The sequence below is a fragment of the Callithrix jacchus genome, chromosome 7 (assembly GCF_049354715.1).
Source record: "Callithrix jacchus isolate 240 chromosome 7, calJac240_pri, whole genome shotgun sequence".
NCBI classification, from domain to species: Eukaryota; Metazoa; Chordata; class Mammalia; order Primates; family Cebidae; genus Callithrix; species Callithrix jacchus.
In genome coordinates this window covers 46620344-46647651 of record NC_133508.1, presented here as the reverse complement: position 1 = coordinate 46647651, position 27308 = coordinate 46620344, and the positions used below count along the sequence as shown (strand labels likewise).

Here is a 27308-nt window from a genome sequence, read left to right as displayed (position 1 = left end):
CATTCCCAACTAATTTTTGTATTTTTAGTAGAGTTGGGGTTTCACCTGGTTGGTCAGGCTAGTCTTAAACTCCTGACCTCAGGAGATCCACCCACCTCGGCCTCCCAAAGTGCTGGGATTACAGGTGTGAGTCATTGCACCCGGCCTAATTTTTGATTTTTAGTAGAAACAGAGTTTCACGATGTTGGCCAGGCTGGTCTTGAACTCCTGACCTCAAGTGACCCTCCTGGCTCAGCCTCCCAAAGTGCTGGGATTACAGGCATGAGCCACTGCGCCTGGCTGGAGTTTATATTCTAGTAGATAAATGTCATCTCATATTTATAATTATTTCCTTAGGATAGAGTCGTAAGTTATGTTACACATAAAAGTGTTTAGTAACTGGAGTGGGCGTGGTGACTCATGCCTGTAATCCCAGCACTTTGGGAGGCTGAGATGGGCAGATCCCTTGAGGTCAGGAGTTCAAGACCAGTTTGACCAACATGGTTAAACCCCATCTCCGCTAAAGTAGACAAAAAAATTAGCCAGGTGTGGTGGTGTACACCTGTAGTCCCAGCTACTTGGAGGCTAAGGCAGGAAAATTGCTTGAACTCGAGAGACAGAGTTTGCAGTCAGCCAAGATTGTACTACTGCACCCCAGCCTGGGTGACAGAGCGAGACTATCTCAAAACAAAAACAAAACTGTTTAGTAACTGTATTTTACTTTTTCTTTCTTTTTTCTTTGGAGACAAGGTCACTGTGGCATGATCTTGACTTACTGCAACGTTTACCTCCTAACTCAAGTGGTCCTCCCTCCTCAGCCTCCTGAGTATCTGGGACTACAGGCACACATCTCCACAGCTGAATAGTTTTTGTAGTTTTTGTTGAGATGGGGTTTTGCCGTGTTGTGCAGGCTGGTCTTGAACTCCTGGGCTTAAGTGATCCCTCCTGCCTCGGCTTCCCTAAGTGCTGGAATTACAGTTTTGAGCAATCACTCCTGAGCCACTGTATTTCTGAACATCAGAGTCATCTTTCTTTTAAACTCTGTAAAAAATGAAGTCTTTTATAGTTATCTTCTTTGCTTAAAATGTGGTGTTAGCTCTCTCACATACAAGTGTTGTCACAAATTAAACTGAGTAGGGACCTCTGAAAGGAAGTTTAAGTATCATAAATTCTTGATAAGTAAATAACTTTTTTATTAGATTGCTAAAATATATAAATAGATCTTGTGATTTTTGGCATGCCTGAGAAAGTTTTCAGGTAATTTATTATAAATTTAACTGCACATCAAGAAACATCTTCTTAGAGCTGAATACAGCAGAGAGACTTTAAGACAACAGTCTATGCAAGGTCATCACAATGAGAATTATTTTGATACTTTGTCTAATACATTAGATAAATTTTATATAATGGCTTGAGGTGAGTCAGTTCTTGTTGTTTGCTTAGTGTGGTGAATGTAAGAAATGGAGGAAAAGGATTGATTGAGCTGCTGTATTCTCTTATTCTAATAACACATTCTTCAGGTTAGATGGTATTATTACTAATTTCCAGATGAGGAAATGGAGGTTCAGAGAATTAATTTATGCATGGTATTTCTATTAATAATATCACATTTGGGCTTTAAAGTAAGGTCTGGGTAGTTGAAGCTTTTTCTACCATACCATATACTTTCATTAAAAGCATGACACTTTGTTTTTAGAGTGACCTGTCTCAAACTACTGTTTTCTTTTTATTTCATGTAGGAAATATAATGTTCATTCTCTTCTTTTTTCTTGATATTTTTCTTCAAAAAGTTCTAAAAATTAAACCTAGGATTGGGTATTCTTTTTGCTCTTTCTCCCTTCACAGTTAGCTCTATTATTAAATTTTAATGGTATAAAACATAAGAAAAATAATTGGTGACACTTGGTAGTGTGTGTTTTCTAGAAAGGCAAAGAGAAAATCTGGACTTCTTAGATAAGCCAATACTTTCTAGGAATGGAAGCACCCATATAACTTACTGTTTTAAGTAGGTTGCGGTGTAAATGTTAGCAGATAAAATATTGATAACTTTCTTCCTGTTCTACTTAGAGTTCCTTCAAAGGTTGAAGTGCTTGTTGACTTCGCTCAGAGTAAGTGGTTCTAATTTTTGACTTTGATGTTGTTTTAGCTTTCAGCAAAAGAAAGTATTTAGGTCTGGTGTGGTGGCTCATGCTTGTAATCCTTGCACTTTGGGAGATGGAAGCAGGCAGATAGCTTGAGCCCAGGAGTTTGAGACCAGCTTGGGCAACATAGTAAAACCCCACCTCTACTAAAAATAAAAAAATAAAAAATTAGTTGGCCTTGGTGGTACATGCTTACACTCTCTGCTATTCTGGAGGCTGAGGTGGGAGGATCACTTGATCCCGGGAAGGTTGAGGCTGCAGTGAGCTGTGATGGTGCCACTACACTCTAGTTTATGTGACAGTGACATCCTGTCTCAAAAAAAATTAATAAAAAAATTTAGGGGAAGCTCAAACATTGATGGTTTTTAGAAGAAGGAAAGAAAAGAAAACTTAGTTATAAAATTTGGTAAGTTGTATATTACATGCTTAATAGAATGAAACAGTGTTTTGGGGCCAAGCGCAGTGAGTGGCTTATACCTGTAGTCCCGCACTTTGGGAAGCCAGGCTGAGCAAATCACATGAGGCCAGGAGTTCAAGACCAGCCTGGCCACATGTGGAAACCCTGTCTCTACCAAAAATACAACAATTAGTGGGGAATAGTGGCATGCGCCTGTATTCCCAGCTACTCAGAAGACTGAGGCACAAGAATCACTTGAGCCCAGGAGTCAGAGGTTGCAGTGAGCTGCTATCGCGCCATCGCACTCCAGCCTGGGCGACAGAAAGACCCTGTCTGGAAAAAAAAAAGAAAAGAATGAGACAGTGAAGAAAGTACCCAGTAACTTCAGGTGAATGAAAAAATTAGAAAGTTACCGAACCAAGAAAGGAATTTTAAAGTTTAGGAGATTTATATAAGAAATGGTTTGTGAAAATAGGTAGCATGTATTACTGTGTTATGAAGGATAAACAGATTGAGAATTTAGAGATTATTATAATTGGTATGGAAACAGTTTATTTAATTTGGTGTTTACTTGAATATACTGAAACTAATTATTAACCATGTTTTCAGTGGAAAGATTTCTCAGTTAAACAAAAGTTTAGTCTGGGTTTGAGAGGCAGTGTGACACGATTGCTAAGAGCACAGATGCAGAATCCAAGACTGCCTGGGTTTAAATCTGAGCTCTAGCACATAGAAGGTTTATATTGATAAAGAAGTTACTTAACTTCACTGGCCTCAGCTTCCTCAACACAAAATGGAGATAGCAATAATACCTATCTCATAAAATGGTTATAAGATTTAGATGAGTTAATATATACAAAGCTTAAATGATGAAAGACGTAAAATATTCCAGTGTTTATCAAACACAAACCATGTGTATTTTACTTATTTTTTTGTTTATATGTTGTTTCTTGTTTTGTTTCTTTGTTTCTTGTTATGTTACTTGCTTCCTAGAAAACATGAAATAACTACCATGTGTATTTAATGTTAGGTGCTAGAAAATACAGTTAAGGGAAAAAAATTGTTTTTTTGAAAAGTTTATTTATTTGTTGAGGTTCTAGAGGCAAGATCTTACCGTGTTGCCCAGGCTGGAGTGCAGTGGCATGATTGTAGCTCACTGCAGCCTCTATCTTCTGGGCTCAAGCGATCCTCTTGTCTCAGTCTCCTGAGTAGCTGGGACTACAGGTGCATGGCACCACATCCAGCTAATTTTAATTTTTTTATTTTTTGCTGAAACAGGCTCTTACTTTGTTGCCCAGGCTGGTCTTGAATGCCTAGCTTCGAGGAGTCTTCCTGCCTTGGCCTCCCAAAGTGTTGGGAATATAGGTGTGAGCCACTGTTCCTGGCCCAGAAAAAATATATAAAGAAAGAAGAAATGCTACAACGAAAGGAGATATGGGGCTTAGAGAGTTAACATGATTTAATTCTCCTCAGCTGGAGTAATGAAGTAATTTTAAGGAAAAGCAGATGAGGGTTGGACTGTCGAGGAGTTAAAATACCCACCAATGAATGAGCAATTTCATGTTTATCTCTTTGAGAAGATAAGATAAAGCATGGCTCTATTCTGTATAATAGACTAATAATTCTTGTTTGATTCTTTTAAGTCATTGAAATAATTAGATTTCTCATAGGTTTTAATAATTTGCCAAAATGAAGGCGATAATATGAAATTCCTAGAAGCAGTGAGTGTAAACCAGAGAAGGTAGAAGTGAAATCTAAAAGATGCTGAAATGACGAAAACTGAGGACCAAAGGAAGAAAGATTCTGTTGAGTCTGGAGAACAAATGCATCTCAAATATTCAGGATTGCTTGTGATTATGGCCAGAGAATGGACTGCCTTGAGTGAATGGTTTTAGAAGTGGAGCAAGCTGTGGCTGTGTGTGTGGATTTGTGGTGATGAGGACACCTAGGAATCAGGTACCTGGTTAGATGAGTACATTTTTGTTGCCATCACCCTGGATTATGACAGGATTCATTGAGAAGGAAGGCTATGAGCCGTTGTCAAAGACTTGAGTAAATGAGCGGGAACGATCACCTAGATATCATTCTATTAAAATTCTGTGGCAGTTCTTTTGTGTCATTTCCCCTTCTCATTGTCTTTGACTATCATTGATATCAAATGTTTGCATAGCATTCTAACTTGCTTTAGATGCAACTTTTTTTTTTTTGAGATGGAGTCTTGGTCTGTCGCTCAGGCTAGAGTGCAGTGGCACAATCTCAACTCACTGCAACCTCCACTTCTCCTGCCTCAGCCTCCCAATAGCTGGTATTACAGACGTGCACCATCATGCCTGGCTAATTTTTGTATTTTTAGTAGAGATGGGGTTTGCTATGTTGGCCAGGCTGGTCTCAAACTCCTCAAGTGATCCACTCGCCCCGACCTCCCAAAGTGCTGAGATCACAAACATGAGCCACCGCGCCCAGCCAGTTATAACTTTTTAATTTTCCTTAGTATATAAAGTGGCTGTAGATATTCATTGTATGAAAGTTAGAAATAGACTTAAAAAATAAGAAATGTAAAAGCATTGATAGATAAGTAATGTTAGTTATTTGATGTATTCTCTCAGGCTTTTTTCTTTATTGATAGTATAAGTACATGTCAAAAATGGTACCACATTACTTTTTTCAGTTACTCCATGTTTAGTAAAATGTGAGCACTTTCATGTCTTTCAATGTCAATAAATATACTTTGAGGACTTTTAATAATGATGTAGTGTTCTGTTCCATGATTTGCTATAATTTACTGGCTGAATCCAATTATTGTGGGGTATTTCTGACATCTCCTGTTTTCCTCACTCAGTGTGTATTGTGTGTTTAAATTAATGTTGTTTATAATGGCTACATAATGTTTTGGTGCATGGATGTTGACAGTAGTTAGAGGGTGGCTTTTTAACTCTTGGCCAGATCAATACATCATTTATAGAGGCCAATTCAATCATGTAGTTATGGCTACACACATTAATGTTTCAGCTGTAGGATGCACTTGCAGGGTTTTTGGAGTTTTTTTCTCCAAGTGTGGGGTAGTTGACCATGTCACTCTGGGTCTTTGTGCCATTTTTTAGACCAGAAGATTGATATTGAAGATGCTGTATGTTTAACAGTTTGGAATTTATTGTGCTATGTTTACAGCAAGGTATTTTCATTGTCCCTTTCTTCAATGAAAAAGGGTAAATAATTACAGACTCTCCTCCCTTAAATTATGCATTAAAAGCCAAATTGGGCCGTTAAGTGTTATGAGAATCATGGCAATGGCACATGTGTTGACTTACCTTTTTTTTTTGGGAGGCAGGGTCTTTCTGTCACCCAGGCTTAAGTGCAGTGGCCCGATCTTGGCTCAGTGTACCCTCAACTTCCCAGGCTCAAATGATCTTTCCACCTCGGCCTTTCCCAGGTAGCTGGGACTGCAGGCCATGCCACCATGCCCAGCTAATTTTTTTTTTTTTTTTTAATGAGACATAGTCTCATTCTGTCACCCAGATTGGAGTGCTGTGGTGCTGTCTCGGCTCATTGCAACCTCCGCCTCCTGGGTTCAAGCAATTCTTCTGCCCCAGCCTCCTGAGTAGCTGGGATTACAGGCACGCATCACCATGCCTGGCTAATTCTTTGTATTTTTGGTAGAGATGGGGTTTTACCATGTGGGTCAGGCTGGTCTTGAGCTCCTGACCTTGTGATTCACCTGCCTTGGCCTCCCAAAGTGTTAGGATTACAGGTGTGAACCACCATGACCGGCCAATTTTTGGATTTTTTACATGGTGTTTTGCCATATTGCACAGGCTGGTCTTGAACTTCAGAGCTCAAGTGATTCGTCCACCTTGGCCTCCCAAAGTGCTGGGATTTTAGGTGTGAGCCACCTCACCCAACCAGCAAACTCCTTTCAGCATCTGCTTTCTTTGGATGAGAGCTTTTATGAAGACATATCATCTGGTTATGATTTAATATAATTTCATATTATTGCTAGAGCATTTTAAAGAATGAAATATTTCTTGAACATTTCTATTTAGGCAGATGTTTTGACTTTTAGATCTTTAAATTAAGATGACAAGTAATAGTAACATTTTTGGACCTTAAAATTCTCAAAAACTTTCTTTTGTAATTCAATCAGCAAAATTCTTTTTTATTTAGTTGATATTGTACTAAAGGTGCAGAGCAGATATTCACTTACTCAACAAAATATTTTTTAAGAAGTAAATTTCTTTTTTCTTTTTGAGTCAGAGTTTTGCTCTGTCGCCTGGGCTGTAATGCAGTGGCTTGATCTCTGCTCACTCTAGCCTTTACCCCCTGAGTTCAAGCAATTCTTGCATCTCAACCTCCCAGAACTGAGTATATATTTCAGTATAGTTGAAGTTCCTGCCTTCGTGGAATTTATAAAGATAACAGCTGTCTGTATTTTGTCTTCCAGTCTCTTTTTCTAGTCATATATTACAAAATTGGGACTACTTTACAAAGTTGGGTGTATAGATATTACATAGATACATGTACATATGAAAATACAGACACACAAAATTTTATATCTTTTCTTAAACTGCATTTGCATCATAGTGTCTCACAAGTCTCTAAAAACCTATTTTATCTTTTTTCTGATTGTAAAATTAATATATGCTATTTATAAACTTTACATAATGCAAAAAAATACTTAGCAAACAAAAGTTCCTAATAGTTTTTTTCTGGAGGGTGGGGTGGGGTGGAGACAGACTCTCACTCTGTCACCCAGGCTGGAGTGCAGTGGTGCAATCCCAGTCCACTGCAACCTTCGCCTCTTGGGTTCGTGAGTAGCTGGGATTTCAGGCATGCACCATCATGCCCGGCTAATTTTTTTGTATTTTTAGTAGAGATGGGGTTTCGCCATGTTGGCCAGGCTGGTCTCAACTCCTGACCTCAGGTGATCCACCTACCTTGGCCTTCCAAAGTGCTGGGATTACAGGTGTGAGCCACCACGCCTGCCAAGTTTCTAATAGTTCTAATCTCCAAAATAGTAACTGTTAGGAGTTCTGTGTTTTTTCTCTAAAAAAATGTATGCTATATGCATTTTCTTTTTTATTAATTTTTTTCCCCTGGCAGATGGGTTGTTGCATCTCCTTAGTGGATCCTGACTCCTGTAGTTATTTTCTTTCTTTTTTTAATTAATAGAAGTAATTTAAAAACTCTGCGTCTTGTCCTGAGACTCAGTTTTTAATCTTAATCACAAATCATGAATATTTCCCCAAATAGGTCCATACATAGTCTATTTTTTAACGATTGCAGGTATTTCGTAAGAAGACATGTTATTGTTACAATTTGGCCAACTTTCAACTGATGGATGTTTAGATTGCATCCAGTTATTTGCCATTATGAATGATGCTGCAGTTAACATCCTTGTCAATATCTTTTCATAAACCTGTGAATATTTTTATGGGATGAATTTCTAAAAATAGTTACTGAGTCAAAAGTTAGGCATATTTTAGATTTTAGTAGAAATTGCCAAGTTACCCTCTAAAAAAGATTGTACCTATTTTACATTCCTGTGGGCAGTACATTAGCCATAGGTTTTAAAAATACATTGTTTTATTGAGTACTTGCAGTTTGCCACAATGTTGTTCTATGTTACTGTATCCTTCTCGTGTTCTTCATGGAGTAAGTATAGTTATTTCCACAGATGAGGAAACCGAGACCGAGCTAGTACATGGTAGGGCTATAAGTACACTGAGGCAGTCTGCTTTCTGAGACTGTGCTCTCAATCAGTAGGTAACATTTTCTCTAAATCTGGTTTTGGCCAAACATTCAGTGATTTCTCAATATTGAAAATGTAGTTTTCCATTATTGGGAAAGTAAAGCGCTAATTGTACATAAATCCATGGGGAATGACCTGTAGAGAAACATTAAGTTTACCCTGCCCCCATGGCTTCTTTGTGGAGGATCCCTTTTAGTTTGTAATTAGTGGTAGGCGGGTAACAGCTGCCTGCTTGATGTATTCTTGAGTTATGTGTACATGTAGAATACCTGTGTATGAATAAGAATCACCTGTCAAAGAGCAAATAAATATGTGGATGAAAATCTGCTTGGGGCCTTCAGCCTGGAAATCCATCAGCCCCAGAGGCTCTCAGGCTGTTGGTCCCCAGGATAGATCCACTCCGTTGTGCTGTTTGGGTGTCTGCTTCTCAAATACCTTCAACCTTCTTTTTAAAAAAATTAAGCATCCATTCTGTGTCAGGTATCTCATGACAATACCTTACTTAACTATTTCAATAATATTCTGAAGTGAGAATGTTCATTCCATTACAGATGAAAACACTGCATTCAGAGGTATTGACATTTTGTATTATAGAACTTTTGGTGATAGTTGTTTCAAGCTTTGTTTTAAACATTTTCCAATATATTAGTATACTTAAAAATTAATGGCGTAGGCTGGGCATGATGGCTCATGCCTGTAATCCTAGCATTTTGGGAGGCTGAGGTGGGCAAATTAGCAGCCTGCTCAACATGATGAAACCCTGTCTCTACTAAAAATACAAAAAATAAGCCAGCTACAGTGGCGTGCATCTGTAATCCCAGCTACTCGGAAGGCTGAGACAGAAGAATGGCTTGAACCCAGGAGATGGAGGTTGCAGTGAGCCAAGGTTGCACCGCTGTACTCGAGCCTGGGCTACAGAGCAAGGCTTCATCTCAAAAAAAAAAAAAAAAATTAATGGTGTGGCCCGGGTGTGGTGGCTCATGCCTGTAATCCCAGGAGGCTGAGGCAGGAGTATTGCTTGAGTCCAGGAGTTTGAGACTAGCCTGGGCAATGTAGTGAGACCGTATCTCTACAAAAATAAAATAATGGTGATGGTAGCATTAACCTGTAGTCCCAGGTACTTGGGAGGCCAAGGTGGGAAGATCGCTTGAGCCTTGGAGGCTGAGGTTGTAGTGAGTCATGACTGTGCCACTGCATTCCAGCCTGTGTGAGAGATCGAGACCCTGTCCCCAAACAACCAAACAAACCAAAATGATGTGTTTTACATCTTTAAAATGGCTAAGAGTTTTACTACTTTAAAAATGGTCTGGAATTCAGTGTCTTAAGGATGTCATTCTGAATTAGGCATCTGCCAATCACTTTGTACCTGGACAGTCATTTATTGGGTCTGTTTTTTTTTGAGATGGAGTCTTACTCTGTTGCCAGGCTGTAGTGCAGTGGTGCAAGCTTGGTTTACGGCAGCCTCTGCCTCCTGGGTTCAAGCGATTCTCATACCTCAGCCTCCTGAGTACCTGGGATTACAAGCACACACTATGACACCAGCTAATTTTTTTTGTATTTTTAGTAGAGATGGGGTTTCACCATGTTAGCCAGGATGGTCTTGATCTCCTGACCTTGTGGTCTGTCTGCCTCGGCCTCCCAAAGTGCTGGGATTACAGGAGTGAGCTGCCATGCCTGACCTGGGTCAGTAATTTTTTTATGAAATACTGTGGATTGGGATTGGAAGTACAGTATTTTAAATCTTCCATATATGATTGTTTTTGTTTTTTCCTTGAAATTGCGTTTTTCCTAGAAATAAAATGCAGCAGCAGTTTACCCTCCAAAACAAAGTCTTTTACTCTTTTTACTCAAATCATTGGGTAAAAAACTTTACTCAAATCAGTGTGAGGTAGTAAACATTTTAGGCTGTGTGGGCCAGATGGTCATAACTACTCAACTCTACCCTTGTAGCCCAAAGCATGGATACATGCTTTTGCAGCAAATGGGTATGGCAGTGTTCCTATAAAACATTTGTAAAAACAGGCTCCAGTCCAGATGTCGCCTGTGGGCCATAGTTTGCCAACCACTGGCTTTTAGAAGATGCCTGATGAACATTTTTCCCCTAAAGATGATGAACTCCGTAAGTACACTGGTTTCTTTTGGAACTTGGGGTATGAAATGGATTTCCTTTGTCCTCCTAGTTCACACCCACATTTTTAAAACTTCAGAGCTCTTGTGTAATGAGAATGGAACCAAAGGCTCTTCAGGGGCAAGCGTCAGTGTTTTTACATGTATTCATAAGTGAGTGAATTCACTTTTAAAAAAATCTTTTGTGTTATAAATGGGACTCTTGGGCACCTAGCTGGCCCATAAATTTCTTCATTTTCTTTAACAGAAAAGTTTACTGACCTGTTGTTTATGGTTGGTGCTACCCTCATGTGACTATTTAAATTAACTTAAATAAAATTTAAACTTAAGTTCTTCAGTCACACTAGCTGCATTTCAAGTGTTCAGTAGCCACACATGACCAGTGGGTGCTGTATTGGACAGCACAAGATAGAGAATATTTCCATCATTCCCTAACAGTTCTATTGGGACGGTCCTTATCTAGAATTCTGACTTAAGGGTTAGAGGAAAAAGGACATGGAAGTGATATTAAAGCATGATGAATGAATGATGCTTTTATTATCTTCTGAAGTGGATATTGTGGTTTATGCTCTTTTTCTGGGAAGAATTTTTTCCATGGTTAGAATTAGAGTGCATATATTCCACTTCAAGTATGTAAATAACCAAATTTCCTCTTACTTATTTCTATCTTTAAGGTATAGCTGAAAATAAAGATTCCAGAAACACATTCTTTTTACACTTCAGAGTAGCCATGCATATATAACATTATAATTATGTATATATAATATTATAAGTAATTGTAAAGAAGAAGGCATCATTCAGCTAATGGATGCCTCATGAAGCATGGCTTCTGCACTCCAAATGGCCTGTGACTATGCCAGTGGTCTTTCCGTATCCCTCCACCACATACCTCGTCTCTTCTTCATTACTATTTTATTTTATTCTGTCTTATTTTATATTTGGAGGCAAAGTCTCGCTCTGTCACCCAGGCTGGAGTACAGTGGTGTGATCTTGCCTCCCTGCAATCTCTGCCTCCGGGTTCAAGTGATTCTCCTGCCTTAGCCTTCCAAGTGGCTGGAACTACAGGCACGCACCACCACACCCAGCTAATTTTTTTGTTTGTTTTTTGTATTTTTAGTAGAGATGAGGTTTCACCATGTTGGCCAGGCTGGTCTTGAACTCCTGACCTTCAAGTGATCTGCTTGCCTTGGCCTCCCAAAGTGCTGGCTTTACAGGCCCTTTAAAATTTTTTTTTTTTTTTTTTTTTTTTGAGACGGAGTTTCGCTCTTGTTACCCAGTCTGGAGTGCAATGGCACGATCTCGGCTCATCGCAGTCTCCGCCTCCTGGGTTCAGGCAATTCTCCTGCCTCAGCCTCCTGAGCAGCTGGGATTATAGGCACGTGCCACCGTGCCCAGCTAATTTTTTGTAATTTTAGTAGAGACGGGGTTTCACCATGTTGACCAAGATTGTCTCGATCTGTTGACCTCGTGATCCACCCGCCTCGGCCTCCCAAAGTGCTGGGATTACAGGCTTGAGCCACCGCGCCCGGCCCTTTAAAATTTTTTTAATAAAGAAAGCTTTTTATTTAGAAATCACATCCTTTTTGATAAGCATCATTGTTTTTCTTTCTCTTTTTGAGACAAGGTCTCACTCTGTAGCCCAGGGTGGAGTGCAGTGGTGCAGTCTTGGCTTACTACAGCCTTGACCTGCCAGCTCAAGTGATCCTCCTACTTTGGCCTCCCAAGTAGCTGGGACTAATACAGGTGTGTGCCAAAACATCCAGCTGATTTTGACTTACTTTTTATAGAGACAGGGTTTCACTGTGTTGCCCAGGCTGGTCTCAAACTCTGGGCTCAAGTGATCCTCCTGCCCTGGACTCCTAAAGTATTGGGATTACAGGCATGAGCCACTGTGTCTGGCCTCTGTCACTTTTATTTCAACTATTTATTAAACCTTGGATTCCTGGTCCACTTCTCATACCCTGAATCCTTCCGTTCCATTTCCTGAATTGATGACCTAACTTCCTATTTCACAGAGAAAATAGAAGCCATCGAATTAGAGCTTCTCAGTTTTCAACCACTAATGCTACATGCCCATGATACCCAACTACTTATAATTTCTGATGTTGAAAATGAATAATCACTTTATTGAAGTTAAAAAGTTTAAAGTTTAGTTTTCCTTAGCCTTGAATTCAGTTTAATCATATTAGTCTATTCATTAATTCAGTACATTTTATATAAAGGTAAAAGAAAAATACTACAGCTTTTGATACATGTTAATTCAAGTTAAATTAACTTAATTCTGTTTAAATATCTAGTTCTACTTATAAACATAACTAACATTAAATTGCATTTTAAAAAAAATTGGATAAATAAATGCCCAAGAAAGCTTCCAACTTCTTAAAACAATTCCTTTTCTAAGTACTTATATAACTTTTGTAAATTAATTAAATTTCAGGATATGATGAATTTTTCAGCTCCCAAACATGTCTTTCTGTGTTTTCTTGTTTTGATAAATGCTATTCAGTTGTCTAAGTAACCTGGGCTGTGTTGATTTCTTCTTTTCTCCCCACTATATAGAATCAAGTATTGTTTCTTCTTCCTGTATCTCTTATCTCTTCCTAATCCATTATAGTAGTTCAGGCTCCTGTCTCTTGCAACCTCTGCCTCCTGGGTTCAAGTGATTCTCCCCTGTCAGCCTCCTGAGTAGCTGGGACTACAGGAGCATGCCACCACACCCAACTAATTTTTTGTGTTTTTAGTAGAGACAGTTTCACCATGTTGGCCAGGCTGGTCTTGAACTCCTGACCTCAAGTGATCTGCCAGCCTCAGCCTCCCAAACTGCTGGGATTATAGGCATGAGCCACTGTACCTGGCCACTGTTTCTTGCCTGAATTACTTTGTAGATTTCAAACCAGTTGGCATGTTCAAATCCTCTGCCCTTCTAATTTGTTTTTTACCACTGTAGTCCTTTTGATCTTTTGTTTGTTTTTTCTTTTCTTTTCATTTTTTTTTTTTTTTTTTAAGACCGAGTTTCGCCCTTGCCCAGGCTGGAGTGCAATGGTGTAATCAGTCTCAACTCACTACAATCTCCACCTCTCAGGTTCAAGTAATTCTGCCTCAGCCTCCCAAGTAGCTGGGATTACAGGCATGTGCCAGCACACCTGACTAATTTTGTATTAGTAGAGATGGGGTTTCACCATGTTGACCAGCTTGGTTTTGAACTCCTGACCTCAGGTGATAACACTTCGGTCTCCCAAAGTGCTGGGATTACAGGCATGAGCCACTGTGCCTGGCCTTTGGTTTGGTTTTATAACAGCTTTATTGAGATACAATTCACATATCATACAGTTTACCTACTTAAAGTGTACAATTCAGTTGTTTTTTGTGTTCACAGAGTTGTACAACCATCTGCAATTTCAAAACATTTAATTATGCCCAGAAGAAATTCTGTATCCCTTAGCAGTTACTCCTTATTTCCTCCTCTACTCATCTCCCAGCCCTAAGCAGCCCTTAATCTTCTTTTCTTTTTTTTTTTCTTCTTCTTATCTTCTTTCTGTCTTTATAGATTTGCCTGTTCCGGATATTTCATGTCAGTTGAATCATGCAGTCTTTTGTAATTGGGTGCTTTGACTTAGTATAGTGTTTTCAAGGTTCACCCATATGGTAGCATAACATCTGTACTTCATTCCCAATAAATGCCAAGTAATAGTCCATTGTGTGGCTGTACCACATTTTATTTATTCACTAGTTGATGGACACTTTGAGTGATATTCTACTTTTTGGCTATGAAAAAAATGCTGCTGTGAACATTGATGTACAAACTTCCGTGAGGAAGGATGTGTGTTTGCATTTCTCTTGGGGTGACTTCTGAAGCCTAGGAGTGAAATTGTTGGGGCATATGGAACCTCTCTTTAACATTTTGAGGAACTGACAAACTGTTTTCCAAAATGGCTACATCATGTTACAATTTTACTAGCAGTATATGAACCTTGTAGTTTTTCCGCATCATCACTAATACTTATTATCTGTGTTTTGGATTATAGCCATTCTGATGGGTGTGAAATGGTATCTTATAGTTTTGATTTGCATTTCCCTAATGAGATTGAGCAACTATCTTGTGTTTATTGGCCCTTTGCTATCTTTTTTGGAACCTTTTGATCTTTTAAAAATAGAAATCTGGGTGTATTACTTCCCTGAGTTTTGCCTGTGGTGGTGAACATTCTCTTCTTTTTAGCCTGGTCAACTCTTTGGTTGACCAGAGCTGACCAGACTAAATAAATTTTTAAAAATATTTATTTATTTATTTATTTTGGGCTTCAATTTAGATGTAATTTCCTTCAAGGAGCCTTCCTTGAACCCTGGCTATTAGCACTCAGTCCACTCTGTTGTTGTGATTGTTCATCTGTACTTCCTTTCTAACCAGACATGGTTAAGAGAGATTGTAGTTGGCATGTGATTGACTCTTTTTTTTTTAAACGTTTAACTTAAAAAAAATTTCTGTCTCGGAGTTAATTGTACAGAAAGTAGTATTTCATGATTTTTGTGCGTTCCTTGTTTTCTCTCATTTTCCAGATGGCACTAAGGCACCAGGATAGGATCCTATAGAGAGCAATGCATTGCAGTTGCTCTCTGCATGGTATGCTTCCCCCAAGAGTCAGAGTCAGGGATGAGGCGAAACCTGTGTGTACTCTGAGGCCAGGGCTGAGTGTATAAGGAGCAGCTGCAACTTGCCCTGGTGATATTCTTTAACCTGGAGGAGGTAGGGATGCGGGAAAGGGAAGACTGAGCATGGGAACCATCTTGATAAGAAGTAGGGACTCTGAGAGAGAGCCTCCTAGGATTGGTACACCGCAGCTGGTGGCAGCTTGACCTTGAATTAGTTGTTTGGGTGAGAATAAATACACTCAGTCAACTAGCACCTTCACTTCTTGAATTATAGGATGGACTTTTTTTTTTTTTTAAAGACCAAGTCTAGCTCTGTCGCTCAGCCTGGAGTGCAGTGGTGTGATCTTGGTTCACTGTAACCTCTGCCTCCCAGGGTCAAGTGATTCTCCTGCCTCAGTCTCCTAAGTAGCTGTGATTATAGGCGCTATTTGCCTTCTACATTATGACTTCACAGTATGATTTTACTGCAGAAGGCAAAATACTAATTCTCCATGGTCCCAGGTCATTACAGGCCCTTACCTCCATGTCTGGCTAATTTTTTTGTATTTTTAGTTGAGATAGGGTTTCATTATGTTGGTCAGGCTGGTCTCAAACTCCTGACCTCAATGATTCACATGCCTCAGCCTCCCAGAGTGCTGGGATTACAGGTGTGAGCCACCACCCCCAGCTGGACATTCATTTTTAATACTGCATGGAAACTCTGATTATGGAGATAGTTTTTTTCTTTTAGTTTTCAAGAAGTACCTCTTATTTTTTTTAGGACGTCTTATTTCTGAACTGAGAAGTGAATTACACTCTGATTTTTTACGGAGTTATACAACAACAAAGAGAATCTGGATTTGTTCCTATGGTTGTGACTTTACTGAGGTAAATATTATCTTTCTCCATCAGGATGTCTAGAAATAGTCTTCTGTTTTCATTTTTGTCCTCCAAACCTGCTACATATTGCAGATAAGAAATTTCTGGTTAATGTTTTCTTTTTTTAGCTCACTGGACCCTAACTTCTTTTAGTCTTCCATGCCTAGATTTTTGCCGATTGAGGGACTGTGGTAATGGTTTTTTTTTTCCTTTGCTCAGTAATATGACTTTATCATAGAAGGCAAAATATTAATTTTCCATGGTCCCAGGTTGTTCAGGCATTTTGAACTCCTAGTGTTCATGTGGAGTTTATGTGGCGTAGAATCATTTGTGTGGCGTAGATTCTCCATAAGCCTTGCCATAAGGGGGGAAAAAAAGGAGTTGACCTTATGGTAGAAACATCAGTGTTTGGAGAAATAGTCTTGGGAAATGAGGGGGTTGTTTTCAACTGAATGGTCGTCTTGAATCATTTAGTCCATTGTCAGGGGAAGGCCCTCCGGAGGCTTCAATTAGATGGTGCCTGGCCTAGCTAACTGGTGTCACTTTTTTTGTCTTCAAATAAGCACCTTTCCCTGGCTATTCTAGGAACCAAAAAGGGCTGGTTTCATGGGAATTATGATTAGTCTTCACATTTTGTATTTTTAAAAAAATTAAGTAAATGGACACAAATTCTTGTGCTAAAAAGCTTGTGTTATAACTGAGAAAGCTGATTTATAATTTTTTTATTCATTTGTCAACTATTTAAGTACCTACTATATGCAAGTATATTTTCACCAGAATTTGTGGGAGACCCATGGTTCAATTAGACACTGAACCTTCTCATAAGGTGCTTGTCTTCCAGTAGGGTGATGATGCTAGTATTTCAGTACAGGTTCTTGTAATATGAGGCTGAAATTGGTAAGAGTCAAGTGAGGTACTGCTGAAGGGCTATGAAGTTTAGAGGAGGAAGCAGTGACCTGTCCTTAGGGGAAGGAGATTATGCAAGCTTGCATGGAGGAGGCATTTGATCTGAATCTTGAAGAGTTGATTGGTGGGGAATGATCCTTCATGAAGGTTTTCTAGTAAAGGAGTGACATGATAAGAGTTGTGTTTTAGGAAAACTACTTCTAGTATGTGATGAAGAGAGTGAAGACTGGGTGAAAAGTAATGAGAATCTAACCTTTCTAACTGGTAGGGGAAATGAAGACATGCGACAGATGTGAGACATTATAGAGGTAGAATTAGTTGGATTTGGCAATTGTTAGAACAAGGCATATAATCTTAAATGTGAGGGAGGTGTGAAGCATAGGTAATTTGTATTATAGCTGTGGCATTAAAAAATTGGGAACACAGGAGAACAAACTGATTTGAGGAAGAAGATGCTAATAATACGGCTTTTCATTGAGGGGAGTGATTTTTTGTCATTAGGCAGATGGAAATATTTAATATCTGAGAAGTCACCAAGGTTAAGATGGAGATGCTGAGAGTGGAGTAGTTGAAGTCCTGAGGTGGAATAAAATTGCCAAAGGATTTAGTGTCAGATGTGTATTTTCCAAGTTTGTCACGTTGGGAAACCTGAAAATCCTCCACTTTTAGGACAGGAGTGCTCTGGTGTTGTTTAAAGAACTCAGATTCTTCGAGTTTTTATTTCTCTTTGGGGTTCTTTGATTTTGGTTCTCATTTTGGTAAGACAGTAAAGCATAATGGTTCCGAGTCTGAGCTTGAGAACAGAAGGACTGGGTTTGAATCCTTGTTCTGCCACCTCTCTGTCCTGTAACCTTGTTAGATTTATGGAATGTCTTTCTGCCTCCATTTCTTCGTCTATGTAATGGAGCTGATAATAGCTAACTGATAGGGTTGATTATACATTAGTGGGATAATGTATAAAAATAATTTAGCCTGGCACATGGAACATAAGAAGTAGCTAATGTTGCTCTGAGAGTCTTGCTGGCTCCACTCCTTCTAATCCTGAAGAGTGCAGAGTTTCTCTTTTTAAATATAAAATTATATAAAGTCTTTTGTTTTCATTTAGCATAGCTAACACTGGCTGGATTTTCAAAGAATTTAACTTAGTATTAATACTAGTATTCCAAGGGAATAATAATAGTAAATATATTTTAAAAACCAGCCTGGGTGAAAGAGGAAGACCCTGTCTCCAAAAGAAAACAAAAATCCTTAGAAAGGGGCTTAAAGCATCAAAGGCCTGTCCAAATTCAGTTACCTGTTCCTAGGCTTCCTGCTCCCCTCCCTATAACCTCCTGCCTTTCAAACTGAGGAACTGTCTTTCTCACCACCTCTGTGGGGTCCCTTCATGTACTTGCAACAAAGCTGTACTACTGACCCAGGACTCTTTTCTTTTTATTCATCTCAGATTTTGTTTGGCATCTTATCTAAGGCTGACTTTTCTGGACTGTGGTGATTAATGTAAATGATATATAAATGATAATCTTAACTATTACAGGCCTAGGGGCTGGGTGTGGTGGCTCATGCCTATAATCCGTGCACTTTGGGAGGCCAAGGCAAGTGGATTGCCTGAGGTCGGGAGTTCAAGACCAGCCTGACCAACATGATGAAACCCTGCCTCTACTAATAATACAAAAAATTAGCTGGATGTGGTGGCAGGTGCCTGTAATCCCAGCTACTCAGGAGGCTGAGGCAGGAGAATTGCTTGAAACTGGGAGGCAGAGGTTGCATGAGCCAAGATGGCACCATTGCACTCCAGCCTGGGCAACAAGAGTGAAACTCCATTTCAAAAACAAATAAAAACCAAAACGATTAAAGGCCTAGGTCTACTTACTTGGGGAGAATTTATTTTGAATTATTTCTCAGATAAATATTCCTTTTCCCATATGGGCAATTGAGCTTAATTAGAATTATACACTGTAATAGTGCTCTCTGATCATCAAGACATATTAGGTGTATATTTGTGTGTGTGTGTGTGTATATACATACATATAGAGTAAGAATTATGAGTTATATGTGTATCAGCAGGAAGATTGTCCCTCACATTTGAATTTGGTAGTGTTTTTCTTCACGTCTGTTGAATTTGTAGTTTTCTAAGTTCTTTACGGGTGTTTTGCAGTTGAGACTAGTGGGTCTACAGTTGCATACAACTTGCAATCAAATTATCAGAGCAACTTAGTTTACTGGGATGGGATTGGTACTCATATCTCCTGAGATTTTGATTTTTTAAAAAACTGCTAAACCATATTCTCCAAAGGGGAGAAGAAAGAATTTTTCAATTTCTATTCTGTTTTTTCCTTTGGTGAGAGTCTATTTAGAAGAATTTAACCTTCTTCTAAGGTAACTACAGAAGTCTTTTATTCCCCTTTTAAAAATACTTATAGTTTGTACCAACAAAGGCCTAACATGCACTGGCTTGTTTCACTTGCGTGCTTCTGGCCTTTTTCTTTCTAATTGTTGTTACTGTCTTCATCCCTGCTTTTTGAAAGGATGACGCTCTTTTCCATGTAACATCTAGCACATTCTGAGATGTGGTATCTGATTTAGTAATTTTCTCATGTAAAAGGATTCTACATTAATTAAAAAAAATTTTTCTTTTTGCTGGATAATTTTTTAATGAAGTGAGGTGTACATCACTGATATTTAAGAATAAGGATTCTACATTTAAATTAATGTGTCAGAGGGGGTAGTAATTGACAGTAAAATAGGAATTTTTTATTTTTCTAAAGGAAAAATATAACCTTTCAGTGGCTTAATACCTCCTTCCTTTCTTTGACAGTCACAATATCTTTTTACTTTTATTTATCTCTTTTTTGAGACAGAGTCGCTATGTTGCCCAGGCTTGTCTCCAACTCCTGGGCTTAGGCAGTTCTCTCGCTTCACCATCTGAGTAGCTGGGAAATATCTTTCTAGATAGTACCTCAATGTTAAGGTGAGAGAATAATCCCCCCTCTTTTTTTTGAGATGGAGTCTGCTCTGTGGCCAGGCTGGAGTGTAGTGGCATGGTCTCACTCACTGCAACTTCCACCTCCTGGCTTCAAGCAATTCCCCCGCCTCAGTTTCCTGAGTAGCTGGGACTATAGGTGAGTGCCACCACACCCAGCTAATTTTTTGTAGAGATGAGGTTTCACCATGTTGGCCAGGATGGTCTCGATTTCCTGACCTTGTGATCCGCCTGCCTTGGCCTCCCAAAGTCCTGGGATTACATGTGTGAGCCACCATGCCTGGCCATATAATCCCATTTATTAAATTGACAAAAATTGTACACATTTATTATATATAGCATGGTGTTTTGAAATATGTATACGTTGTGGAATGGCTACAATGAGCGTATGTATTACCTCACATCTGTTTATGGGTAGTTAGAATACTTACTCTATTCTTCTTTGCAGTTTTCAAGAATATAATACATTATTATTAATTATAGTCATTATGTCATACAGTTGATCTCTTGAACTTATTCCTTCTCACTGAAATTTTGTATCCTTTGGCTCACATTTTCCCAGCCCTCCCCTTAGCCCTTGGTAACTACCATTCTACTCTCTGCTTCTTCTTCAGCTTCAAAAAAAAAGGTTGATGAGGCAGGAGAATTCCTTGATCCCAGGAATTAGAGACCAACTTGGTAAGGCCTTGTCACTACAAAAATAAATAAATAAATAAAAAGTTAGCCAGGTGTGGTGGTGCACACCTGTAGTCCCAGCTACTTAGGAGGCTGAGGGAGGAGGATTGCTTGCACCTGAGAATTTGAGGTTACAGTGAGCTGTGATCATGCCACTGCACTCCAGCTTGGGCAACAGAGCAAGACCTTGTGTGTTTAAAAAAAAGATAGAGGGCTGGGTGTGGTGGCTCATGCCTGTAATCCCAGCATTTTGGGAGGTTGAGGCGGGTGGATCACAAGGTCAGGAGATCCAGACCAGCCTGGCCAAGGTGGTGAAACCCCACCTGTACTAAAAATACTAAAATTAGCTGGGTGTGGTGATGCAGGCCTGTAATCCCAGCTACTCAGGAGGCTGAGGCAGAAGAATCGCTTGAACCTGGGAGGCAGAGGTTGCAGTGAGCCGAGATCATGCCACTGCACTCCAGCCTGGGCAACAGAGCAAGACTCCATCTCAAAAAAATAAAAAAATAAGAAAAATTGAGTTTAACATTTTTTTTTTTTTTGGTAGAATACTTTTTATTTTTTTAAAATTTTTATTGCATTTTAGGTTTTGGGGTACATGAGCAGAACATGCATGACAGTTGTGTAGGTTACACACATGGCAGTGTGTTTTGCTTCCTTTCTCCCCTTCACCCACATTTGGCATTTCTCCCCAGGCTATCCCTCCCCACCTCCCCCTCCCACTGGCCCTCCCCTTTTCCCCCCAATTGACCCCCGTGTTTAGTACTCTCCTCTCTGTGTCCATGTGTTCTCATTTTTCATCACCCGCCTATGAGTGAGAATATGCGGTGTTTCATTTTCTGTTCTTGTGTCAGTTTGCTGAGAATGATGTTCTCCAGATTCATCCATGTCCCTACAAACGACACGAACTCATCATTTCTGATTGCTGCATAATATTCCATGGTGTATATGTGCCACGTTTTCCCAATCCAGTCTATCATCAATGGACATTTGGGTTGATTCCAGGTCTTTGCTATTTTAAAGAGTGCTGCAATGAACATTCGTGTGCATGTGTCCTTACAGTAGAACGATTTATAGTCCTTTGGATATATACCCAGTAATGGGATTGCTGGGTCAAATGGAATTTCCCTTTCTAAGGCCTTGAGGAATCGCCACACTGTCTTCCAAAATGGTTGAACTAATTTACACTCCCACCAACAGTGTAAAAGTGTTCCTTTTTCTCCACATCCTCTCCAGCATCTGTTGTCTCCAGATTTTTTAATGATCGCCATTCTAACTGGCATGAGATGGTATCTCAATGTGGTTTTGATTTGCATCTCTCTGATGACCAGTGACGATGAGCATTTTTTCATCTGATTGTTGGCCTCATATATGTCTTCTTTTGTAAAGTGTCTGTTCATATCCTTTGCCCACTTTTGAATGGGCTTGTTTGTTTTTTTCCTGTAAATCTGTTTGAGTTCTTTGTAAATTCTGGATATCAGCCCTTTGTCAGATGGGTAAACTGCAAAAATTTTTTCCCATTCTGTTGGTTGCCGATCCACTCTAGTGACTGTTTCTTTTGCCGTGCAGAAGTTGTGGAGTTTGATTAGGTCCCATTTGTCTATTTTGGCTTTTGTTGCCAATGCTTTTGGTGTTTTGTTCATGAAGTCCTTGCCTACTCCTATGTCCTGGATAGTTTTGCCTAGATTTCCTTCTAGGGTTTTTATCGTGCCAGGTCTTATGTTTAAGTCTTTAATCCATCTGGAGTTAATTTTAGTGTAAGGTGTCAGGAAGGGGTCCAGTTTCTGCTTTCTGCACATGGCTAGCCAGTTTTCCCAACACCATTTGTTAAACAGGGAATCCTTTCCCCATTGCTTGTTTTTGTCAGGTTTATCAAAGATTGTATGGTTGTATATATGTTGTGTTGCCTCCGGTGCCTCTGTTTTGTTCCATTGGTCTATATCTCTGTTTTGGTACCAGAACCATGCTGTTTTGATTACTGTAGCCTTGTAGTATAGTTTGAAATCCGGTAGTGTGATGCCCCCCGCTGTGTTCTTTTTGCTTAGAATTGACTTGGCTATGCGGGCTCTCTTTTGGTTCCATATGAAGTTCATGGTGGTTTTTTCCAGTTCTGTGAAGAAAGTCAATGGTAGCTTGATGGGGTTAGTGTTGATTCTGTAAATTACTTTGGGCAGTATAGCCATTTTCACGATATTAATTCTTCCTAACCATGAACACGGAATGTTTCTCCATCTGTTTGTGTCCTCTCTGATTTCGTTGAGCAGTGGTTTGTAGTTCTCCTTGAAGAGGTCCCTTACGTTCCTTGTGAGTTGTATTCCAAGGTATTTTATTCTTTTTGTAGCAATTGTGAATGGCAGTTTGTTCTTGATTTGGCTTTCTTTAAGTCTGTTATTGGTGTAGACGAATGCTTGTGATTTTTGCACATTGATTTTATATCCTGAGACTTTGCTGAAGTTGCTTATCAGTTTCAGGAGTTTTTGGGCTGAGGTGATGGGGTCTTCTAGGTATACTATCATGTCGTCTGCAAATAGAGACAATTTGGCTTCCCCCTTTCCTATTTGAATACCCTTTATTTCTTTTTCTTGCCTGATTGCTCTGGCTAGAACTTCCAGTACTATATTGAACAGGAGTGGTGAGAGAGGGCATCCTTGTCTAGTGCCAGATTTTAAAGGGAATGCTTCCAGTATTTGCCCATTCAGTATGATATTGGCTGTTGGTTTGTCATAAATAGCTTTTATTACTTTGGGATACGTTCCATCGATACCGAGTTTATTGAGGGTTTTTAGCATAAAGGGCTGTTGAATTTTGTCAAATGCCTTCTCTGCGTCAATTGAGATAATCATGTGGTTTTTGCTTTTGGTTCTGTTTATGTGGTGAATTACGTTTATAGACTTGCGTATGTTGAACCAGCCTTGCATCCCTGGGATGAATCCTACTTGATCATGATGAATAAGTTTTTTGATTTGTTGTTGCAATCGGCTTGCCAATATTTTATTGAAGATTTTTGCATCTATGTTCATCATGGATATTGGCCTGAAGTTTTCTTTTCTTGTTGGGTCTCTGCTGGGTTTTGGTATCAGGATGATGTTGGTCTCGTAAAATGATTTGGGAAGGATTCCCTCTTTTTGGATTATTTGGAATAGTTTTAGAAGGAATGGTACCATCTCCTCTTTGTGTGTCTGGTAGAGAGTTTAACATTTTAAGATTCTACACATAAGTGGGATCATACAGTATCTGTCTTTCTATGCGTAACTTATTTCACTTAGTGTTCTCCAGGTTCATCCATGTTGTTGCAAATAACAGGATTTTCTTAGACCAGATAGTATTCTATTGCATGCGTGTGTGTGTGTGTGTGTATCTTTATCCATTCATCTGTTGATAGACACTTAAGTTGATTATGTTGGCTGTAGGAATGCCATTTTGTATCTTTATATGGATGATGCAATCTTTATGATGAGTGTTTTTGGTGAATAGACTGGATGTTTGGCTTTTTGGTTAAATTAATACTTTAGAATGAAAAAAGGCTGATGTTCAAATACGAAATTTTAGTGAAATAGTTTATACCAACTCCCCTAACAATGTTCCATCCACTGTGGGAGGAGTTGAGAATAACAAACCAGCAACAGTGAGCTTATCTAAATTTTCTTCCCATTGTCTTACATTTGTTCCTCTGATAAGATTATGGGAAATTATGTAAATTTTACGTCTTTTTAGATGGAGCATCACATTTAGTATTACATTAGTGATGCAGTAGAGAATTTGATTTTGGTAGCCCATGTGGTTCATTCATTTAGTCGTGACTAGAGAAAGGGAATTTCCAGTGGCATTTCTTTTGTGTAAACTTTAGAAAAATTGATTAGTCAAAGAGAAAGGGAGCAATAATTTGCTACGGAAAATAGCCAGAGTTTCAATCTTGTTGCCTAGGCTGGAGTGCAATGGTGCAATCTCGGCTCGCTGCAACCTCTGCCTCCCAGGTTCAAGTGATTTTCCCGCCTCAGCTAACTATTTGTATTTAGTAGAGATGGGGTTTCAATATGTGGGTCAGGCTGCTCTTGAACTCCTGACGTCGTGTAATCCACCTGCCTCAGCCTCCCAAAGTGCTGGGATTATAGGCATGAGCCACCACACCTGGCAAAGTAAGTGGCTTTATAATGAAGAAATAATTTTCTTTTTTTTTAAAGAGATGGGGTTTCTCCATGTTGGTCAGGCTAGTCTTGAACTCCTGACCTCAGGCGATCCACCCGCCTCAGCCTCCCAAAGTGCTGGGATTACAGGTGTGAGTCACCGCGCCCGGCCCATGAAGAAATAATTTTCAAAGTTTCAAACCCACTGAACCTAATAAGATTCAGTGCCAAATTAATATAATTGCATGTTTTCCCTCTAAGGTTAAAGTGATCCTGATTTTCAGAGAACTTTCAAAAAGATATACTAATACAGCAAAGCAGACTAATATTTTAGAAAGAATATTGCCAGTAATAAAAAGGATGGAATTGATAGTTTGATGTATTAATTTTAATAACTTTTTTTTTTACAGCTCTAGCCAAGATGAATAAAGTTAAACAGAAATATGGTTCTCATTTCCATTGTACTGAATTTATTATATGACGTGCTCTCCTCCCTTCACATGTAGAGTCAGGGCTTTTAAGTCCTTTTTGTTTAAAAGAGTATGGATGAAGCTAATATTATATAGCACTAGAACTAAAAATTCTTTTCACTGAATATCCTTCAAAGCAATGTAATAAAAATGCAATAATTTGAATATTGCAGTTGAGGAAGTGACTACTTCAGTTATAAGTGGTGCACTGCCTTTTTAAAAATAACAAAATTTTAGCCATGATCTAATTCTGTTTTATGAATTAGTTGCTTGTAAGAATTACACATTTATTAAAACTGATAATTTGATTCTTTTTTACTTTATTTTAAAAATTTTTTATTTTTTTAGTTTGAGATGGAGTCTTGCTGTGTTGCCCAGGCTGGTCTTGAACTTCTGGGCTCAATCCTCCTGCATTGGCTTCCCAAAGTGCAGGGATTACAACTATAGCCACCACACTTGACTGATAATTTGGTTCTTTAATTGACTTTTTTCCTTTATAATTGTACTTTTGTTGTGGTAGCATGCTGTAGATTTGGGTTTTTAAGAATTCAATTTAATTTAATTTTTATTTTTTGTAGAGACAGAGTCTGACTATATTGCTCAGGCTGGTGGCCTTAAACTCCTCAGCTCCAGTGATCCTCCTTTCTTGACTTCCCAAAATGCTGGATATATAAGCCTGAGCCACTGAACCTGGCCCAATTTGGGGTTTTGCATTTTAGAAATATGTGTTATAAACAGATTCTGACATATAGTTTATTTTTGTTGATGTGCTTGCCTAGAAAGTCTTGTTTGCTCTTCTGTAGGTTGTCAGTTAAATTGTCTGCTTTTAAAATTTTTGTATTCTTTGTCCCAATTTCATGTGCCACTTGGTGTACTGTTTAGTTTTTACACTGCCTTTCAACCTCCTCAGAGGCGGATTGTCATGAAACTTAAACCAAAGAGACCATCACTTGAATGGCCCCCTTGACATTTTGTATACAAATTTTCCTAGTCTTTTTCTAAAAAGAAGGCCCCTAACTTGTATAAACAGCAGATCAACAAAACCTTCCTTTTCTAAAATAGAGGACTGCTAAGAGGAGATGAAAAACAAAAGCAAATGTGGATTTTTAGTTTTGTGGTTTAGGTAAAAGGGATATAAATAGAATATTGAATGGGTTTGTGTGTGATGTCAGATTTAATTTATCATGATAACCATCAGTGGTGCACCAGATGTTTTGACTGTATTTAGCCTCATATTAAATTAAGCATAGCCAGTGGCCTACCAGGTCCATCTGTACTGCTGCCAAAGGTAGCACTGAAGACAGCCAGCCGCCTTTCATGTCTGTTACCACTGCTAGCTGCTGTTTGCCTCTTGCCATGATATTTAAGCTTTGGAATTTTGCTCATGCAAAGGTGAACCTTTGTATTGAATTGAAATTTGTATTCTGTAAGTCAACTGTACTGAATGAGGAGGCTTGCCTTTCAGTAGATAGTCTATTCTTCTTTTTGCTTATCTATAAACCAGTGGAAATAAATAAGTAAGATTAGTTAGGGGTTTTTTGAGGCTTGACTTCAGGAGAGAGGGGAATTATTATACACAAGTGCCAGTTAAACACGTACTGATTTGAAAAGATTTTCTATACCTGCTAGTAATAATGGAAAACAATTAACTTATTGATTTTTGTTATATAAATATATATTAAGATCTGAAAATCTCGGCAGTTTCATTTACAATCAGAAAGACAAATATTGGCAATCACTCAAACCTTTATGTTTTAAAGGAATGCACCTTCACTTTTACTTGACTTGTACTTCATCAGCATAATCGGAGAACCCTAGATTGTTTCCCCATGAGTGAGGGCAAAACATACATCTGCGGTGTTCTTAGCATGAGGATCATTAAGATGGCAGACCTTCTAGATCAAACAATTTCCTGCCATATACCCTCATTCTTTCCTAGAAAAGCATTTAGACAGCTCTGAAATTAGACCTATAAAGCATGTGCTAAGGCAAGAACAAATATCCTGAAAATTTTATCATAATGTTGCTTTTTAAAGTCCTAAATGTCCTCTAAAATGAAATTCTTTTGTATTAACCTTCTTTCATATGCTGGCTTTCACCAGACTGCAGAATTGCCTGATTTGACTTTCTAATGTAACTGTAATGAATCTTCTGGGAAGCCGAAACGATTGAACACACATACTCTGCAACTCCATTGTAAAATATTCAGTCAGTACTGTCGATGTTGCTGATTAAAAAAGGACAGGAAAAAAAAAAAA

At 38.9% G+C, this 27308-nt stretch overlaps 1 protein-coding gene and 1 pseudogene across 9 annotated transcripts in view; both read left to right on the top strand.

Annotated features, from left to right (window-relative positions):
* RERE (arginine-glutamic acid dipeptide repeats) overlaps nt 1–27308 on the top strand; it is a 466088-nt gene that overhangs the window by 33822 nt on the left and 404958 nt on the right. The window lies entirely within an intron of this gene.
* LOC144576926 (large ribosomal subunit protein uL30 pseudogene) overlaps nt 1–27308 on the top strand; it is a 33622-nt pseudogene extending 6314 nt beyond the window's left edge. Inside the window, exon 1 of the transcript XR_013519774.1 lies at nt 1–27308. This exon is cut by the window's left edge and continues 6314 nt beyond it. The product of XR_013519774.1 is annotated as a large ribosomal subunit protein uL30 pseudogene (transcript).